Source organism: Sinocyclocheilus rhinocerous, unplaced genomic scaffold, assembly GCF_001515625.1.
Source record: "Sinocyclocheilus rhinocerous isolate Xijiao unplaced genomic scaffold, SAMN03320098_v1.1 scaffold404, whole genome shotgun sequence".
NCBI lineage: Eukaryota > Metazoa > Chordata > Actinopteri > Cypriniformes > Cyprinidae > Sinocyclocheilus > Sinocyclocheilus rhinocerous.
Window position 1 is genome coordinate 17,428 of NW_015628680.1, and position 6,751 is coordinate 24,178.

Consider the following 6,751-nt stretch of genomic DNA (forward strand, 5'->3'; position numbering starts at 1 on the left):
GAGGATACTCTTACAGAACTCAGCATGCAGGGCTTCAATCGGATTTTTGTCCCATTTTTCAAATTGGGGATTTAGGAGAGGAGCCCACACTTCACTGCCATATAATGCAATAGGTTCTATGACTGATTGGAATATTTTGAGCCAGATTCTAATTGGTATTTCAATTTGGATAGATTTTTTGATGGCATAAAAGGCCCTTCTTGCTTTCTCTTTCAGTTCATTCACAGCCAAATTTAGCTTGCCAGTTGCATTTATCTTCAGCCCGAGGTATGTGTAGTTTGTGGCATTTTCAATTTTGGTCACACCAAGGGTGAAGTTATGTCTCTGTCCCTGAACTCTGGGTCTTTTCTGGAATGTTAGTACTTTAGTTTTGTTAGGATTAATCGTCAGGGCCCAGGTCTGACAGAACTTGTGCAGGATGTCTAGGCTCTGCTGTAGACCCTCTTCTGTTGGAGACAGCAGAACCAGATCATCTGCAAACAGCAAGAGCTTTCTTTATGTTGCATGCAGTGTGAGGCCAGGTGCTGCTGATTGTTCCAGGAGTTTCGCCAATTCATTAATGTAGATATTGAAGAGGGTCGGTGATGGTGGACAGCCCTGCCTCACACCCACATCTCTCTCTCTCTCACACACACACTTATGCTCTCTCTCTCTCTCTCTCTCTCTCTCACTCTCACTCTCTCACACACACACACGCACAGACACGCACACTACACACTATGCACGCACAGACACACACAGACACACTCTCTCACTCTCTCTCTCACTGAACGAGCTCCTGCTGTGCTGTCAGTAACCGGTCTGTGTTTTTGGGACTGTAGGAGGAACTGTCCACAAAGATCTCCAGGCTCCTCCACAGCTTCCGGACGCTCGACAGCCGTAAGTTCACATTTACAGCTCTAGCACAAGAACATCCATCTGCAGGTCTGCACATCTTCTTGCTTTGCATGTACAACTCTTCAAACAAGTGCCTAAAATGAACTACAGAAAACCCTCTCTCTCTCTCTCACACACACACACACACACACTGGTGTGTCGCAGCATGTGACTCTCATGCGCCTCTATAGTAAAATCATTATCATAAACACACACTCTGTGAGGAATGTTCAGATTACACGAGCAAAACTCAAAGTCCTGACATTATGTGAATCACGGCGCTACTCTGGTCATACAGCTGAACACATTTGACTTTTTAAAAATGTTCATTAATTAGTTAATTAATTTTGTTTCGTTTTTTCTATTTGTATAAATACTGTCACCACGAACACTGTATCACTGTAGAAACATGCTATTGAGGTTTGTACTTGAATTTCGTGCAATTAAATAAAAGACAACAACAAACATTTGACTGAATTTGTTTCATGATATTCTTCTGGTCAAACGCTTCCAGTAATTTTTTTTTTTTTAGATTACTATAAAATGAGTATAAAATGTTTTTTTTTTTTTTTTTTTTAATTGGAATTTTATGCATTTTTCATTTTTTTTACTAAATTGAATAAAAATTACTTTATTCATTTAGTTGCAATGCAACAATTCTATTCTATTTTTGTTTAAGGTGTTTGCGTTTAAGTTTTTCATCTAATATTAATATTTTACTTTATTTCAGTTTTAATTCAATAAGCTACAACTACAAATCTTTTTATAATTAACAATAACAACTGTTTGCATTGTACTCCAACCCTCACAAAAAAAGTACTATTTTACAGTGATGTCATCGGATGGTAATACTATGGTACATTAAAATATACTATGGTACTGATATGGAATTTACATGATAATCTGTGGTATTTGGCACTATGGGAGTAGCTGTTGGAGCAAAGCTCCTTTAGCAGTGTTTGAAAATGTGTTTTCATGACTTTACTATTAATCTAACGTGTGGAAAATAGACAGAATTAAGAAAAAGTGTACTATCGCTTCTTATATAAAACAGTAATATTAATATTGTTATATAAAATGTAATTATATTAAAATAACTTTATGTCCTAGGCCTATTTATACTGAATAAAACATTATGTTTTTGGACACATGACTGTATCCGTGTGTACATGTGACTGTGTTCGAGGTTCCGCCCCGGTGTCCGGTTCGCCGTCGTGACGTCACTCGCTGGACCGTCGGGCGGGGGGCGCGCGCAAACACCGCGGCCAGCGGCGACTTTTTCCTCTTTATTTTTCCTTTTCTTCTCCCTAAAAACACCCTCGTCGGCCCCAAAACACGCCGAGCGAGCCTCCCGGCGGCCTTTGAGCTCCGTCACCGACGGGATCGCGGGCGATCGGGCGCGCGGCCTCCACCGGAAAGTTTCTCTCCGCGGCTAACGGACACCGGCGGCTCCCGGACTTCACGAGAGAGGGATCCGCCAGTCACCCGCGCGGATAACGGAGAAATAACGTCAAATACCGTCAAAGTCTGCGTGTAAATATAAATCGAGTGAAAGTCGGAGAGCCGCAGCGCCCCCGCCCGAGTCCTCCGGTAAACTCACGGTAAACTCACGGTAAACACACCGGAGGATCGGCACTCGGTGAAGGTGAGTCATTTCCCCTCACCTTTCCCTCAGATCTCTGAGAATAACATTGTTTAAACTAATATAGTATACTGTCATATCAAATAATAGTCATAAAATCTAATGTTTTGAGATGGAATAATTTCTTAGATGTTTAGATGAAAGGTTTATGTGTTATGATTTGGCTTTTATGACTGACACAGTGAGAATATATTCAGAGACTCAAACTGAGCTATAAATATGAATTTGCTGCAGATGCTGATATTTCATATTGATATTTTATGTAAATCAGTGAGATCTTTCTAACAGTACAGCAGATACTGAAAACGATCTGAATATCAGCGGTCGCTCTATATCTCCAGTAATCTGTCTCAGTGAGATGAGATTGAAATGCTCCAAACATATAATGCAGTGATTGAGAGCTGAAGAAATAAAGGCTCCTCAGAAGATGTGAGATGTTCTGGAGGCTTGTGAAGATCTTGTGATAATTATTACATGCTCACAAGGTTAGAAGTTCAACAAATCAGTCAATTTACTGTGATTGTAGTTGTTAAAAATGTCATTCATATCAATTCATGCATCACCTAATTTCATGGTAACATATAAGCCTGGCCTACAGAAAAGGACATTTATGTTTAATCTATCTAATATTGTGTTGGTCAATATTATACAATGATTTATAGCTTGTCTTTGTTGAATAATACAGAACATAAAGAGCTTTAAAAAAAATTATTGCATATTAAATCGCAATATTGGTAAAAAAAATCTCAATTTGATTATTTTCCAAAATCGTTCAGCCCTAGATTTGAGACTCTAAAACATGATTGATGGAGAATCAAGTAAAGCTGAGCTGCTTCAGTCCAGTAAGTGTTCATCTGGAGATATTAATTAAGTTATTCTGACGCTTACTTGATAAAAATCAGTCAAGATTTGACACGAGAAGCTCCAGCTGCAGTTATTCTGACGCTTACTTGATAAAAACCAGTCAAGATCTGACACGAGAAGCTCCAGCTACAGTTACACTAAAAGAGCTCTGACTGGATAAACACTCTAAACTATCAATCAGAGACAGAAGACATGCAGGAGATTGAGTGAGAAACAGCAGAGTTTGATCATGATCATCATTTAGAGACAGAAATTACATCAAATGTGATACAGTGGCTTTATAGAGGGTGAGACTTCCGGTTCATTAGCCGCTGAAGGGAAATAACGAGGAGAATAACAACGTGCAGTAAACGGTAAAACACCAGTGTGTTCATAATTAAGACAACACATTCAAATAATATGGTAAGACACACCAATCTTCAATATCAAGCAGCAAAACGAGCGGTTCTGTACAGCTAAAAATAGCTGGACGCGCATGAGACCGGAAGCCAGACACATAGAATTCACAAATGGCGGCGCCCATTTTAACGGGAAGAAAAAGGTGGATATTAAAGTCTCTAGAGGATGTGCTTTATTAAATCATCCTATATAATTACTGTAATTCTGAGTAACACAACATGCCTGAACAGACTAGAGCTGAGTGTGTGTGTGTGTGTGAGTGTGAGTGAGTGAGTGAGTGTGTGAGTGAGAGTGTGAGAGTGTGAGTGAGTGAGAGAGTGTGTGTTTGTTTGTGTATGTGTGTGTGTGTGTATGTGTGTGTGTGTGTATGTGTGTGTGTGTGTATGTGTGTGTGTGTGTATGTGTGTGTGTGTGTATGTGTGTGTGTGTGTATGTGTGTGTGTGTGTATGTGTGTGTGTGTGTATGTGTGTGTGTGTGTATGTGTGTGTGTGTGTATGTGTGTGTGTGTGTATGTGTGTGTGTGTGTATGTGTGTGTGTGTGTATGTGTGTGTGTGTGTATGTGTGTGTGTGTGTATGTGTGTGTGTGTGTATGTGTGTGTGTGTGTATGTGTGTGTGTGTGTATGTGTGTGTGTGTGTATGTGTGTGTGTGTGTATGTGTGTGTGTGTGTATGTGTGTGTGTGTGTATGTGTGTGTGTGTGTATGTGTGTGTGTGTGTATGTGTGTGTGTGTGTATGTGTGTGTGTGTGTATGTGTGTGTGTGTGTATGTGTGTGTGTGTGTATGTGTGTGTGTGTGTATGTGTGTGTGTGTGTATGTGTGTGTGTGTGTATGTGTGTGTGTGTGTATGTGTGTGTGTGTGTATGTGTGTGTGTGTGTATGTGTGTGTGTGTGTATGTGTGTGTGTGTGTATGTGTGTGTGTGTGTATGTGTGTGTGTGTGTATGTGTGTGTGTGTGTATGTGTGTGTGTGTGTATGTGTGTGTGTGTGTATGTGTGTGTGTGTGTATGTGTGTGTGTGTGTATGTGTGTGTGTGTGTATGTGTGTGTGTGTGTATGTGTGTGTGTGTGTATGTGTGTGTGTGTGTATGTGTGTGTGTGTGTATGTGTGTGTGTGTGTATGTGTGTGTGTGTGTATGTGTGTGTGTGTGTATGTGTGTGTGTGTGTATGTGTGTGTGTGTGTATGTGTGTGTGTGTGTATGTGTGTGTGTGTGTATGTGTGTGTGTGTGTATGTGTGTGTGTGTGTATGTGTGTGTGTGTGTATGTGTGTGTGTGTGTATGTGTGTGTGTGTGTATGTGTGTGTGTGTGTATGTGTGTGTGTGTGTATGTGTGTGTGTGTGTATGTGTGTGTGTGTGTATGTGTGTGTGTGTGTATGTGTGTGTGTGTGTATGTGTGTGTGTGTGTATGTGTGTGTGTGTGTATGTGTGTGTGTGTGTATGTGTGTGTGTGTGTATGTGTGTGTGTGTGTATGTGTGTGTGTGTGTATGTGTGTGTGTGTGTATGTGTGTGTGTGTGTATGTGTGTGTGTGTGTATGTGTGTGTGTGTGTATGTGTGTGTGTGTGTATGTGTGTGTGTGTGTATGTGTGTGTGTGTGTATGTGTGTGTGTGTGTATGTGTGTGTGTGTGTATGTGTGTGTGTGTGTATGTGTGTGTGTGTGTATGTGTGTGTGTGTGTATGTGTGTGTGTGTGTATGTGTGTGTGTGTGTATGTGTGTGTGTGTGTATGTGTGTGTGTGTGTATGTGTGTGTGTGTGTATGTGTGTGTGTGTGTATGTGTGTGTGTGTGTATGTGTGTGTGTGTGTATGTGTGTGTGTGTGTATGTGTGTGTGTGTGTATGTGTGTGTGTGTGTATGTGTGTGTGTGTGTATGTGTGTGTGTGTGTATGTGTGTGTGTGTGTATGTGTGTGTGTGTGTATGTGTGTGTGTGTGTATGTGTGTGTGTGTGTGAGTGTGTGTGTGGTGTCCTGGTGATCTTCTCATGTGATGCCATCATTTCAGATTGACTGTGTTTGGTTTTCACACATTCAGGGTTCCGGTGGATCTTAAATCAGAGCAGAAAGTCTTAAATTCACAGTCTCGGCATTAAATATGCATGAACTGCGAAAATGAATCTCTTCCACAGTATTTATTTGGTAACACTTTACAATAAGGTTCCATTATGTATTAATGGTCACATGACATTTAAATAATGCAGTTTAATAATGCAGTTTAATAATGCATTTTTTTGTAATTGTTTTGTTTTTTTATTTAGATCATTTGATTATTAGCTTTTCATCAAGTTTGTGAATCCCTGTATTAATAGATGAAGAAGAGATGCAGAGATAGTTATTGAGTGAGTGACTGACATGTACAAGAGTTAAAAACAGCGCTGTTGGCATGACAACACACACACACACTCTCTCACACACACACACACACTTACACACACACACACACACACACACACACAGCTGGGATGTGTTAAAGTGAACACACACAGAACAATCGAGACTGAAACGACACAGCGGAGGAATGAGAGAGAATTTATGAGTCTTGTGTTTCTGTGGATTTGTATACATGTATAACTGCCACACTGTGTTAGACAATCTATCCCACAATGCAATGCGCTCGACTTGTCCTTTTACGTCCAGTGTAATGACCGTCTCTTTCGTGACTCATTTGTTCACTGACAAAAGTTCATACATTTTTTATTCAAAACTGAATTAAAGCAATTTATCAATGTTATTTATAATGTTACAGCAGATTTCTATTTCAAATAAATGCTGTTCTTTTGAACTTTCTATTCATCTGTGAATCCTGAAAAATAAAATGCATCACAGTTTCCACAAAAATATTGTTCAGCACAACTGTGTTCAACATTGATAATAATCAGAAATGTTTGTTGAGCAGCAAATCAGCATATTAGAATGATTTCTGAAGATCATGTGACACTGAAGAATGGAGTAATGATGCTGAAAATTCAGCT

General features: G+C 39.9%; 1 pseudogene; it reads left to right on the forward strand.

Annotated features, from left to right (window-relative positions):
* The first annotated feature begins 2,069 nt into the window (after nucleotides 1-2,069).
* Nucleotides 2,070-6,751, forward strand: part of LOC107737958 (kinesin-like protein KIF1C) — a 29,470-nt pseudogene continuing 24,788 nt past the window's right edge.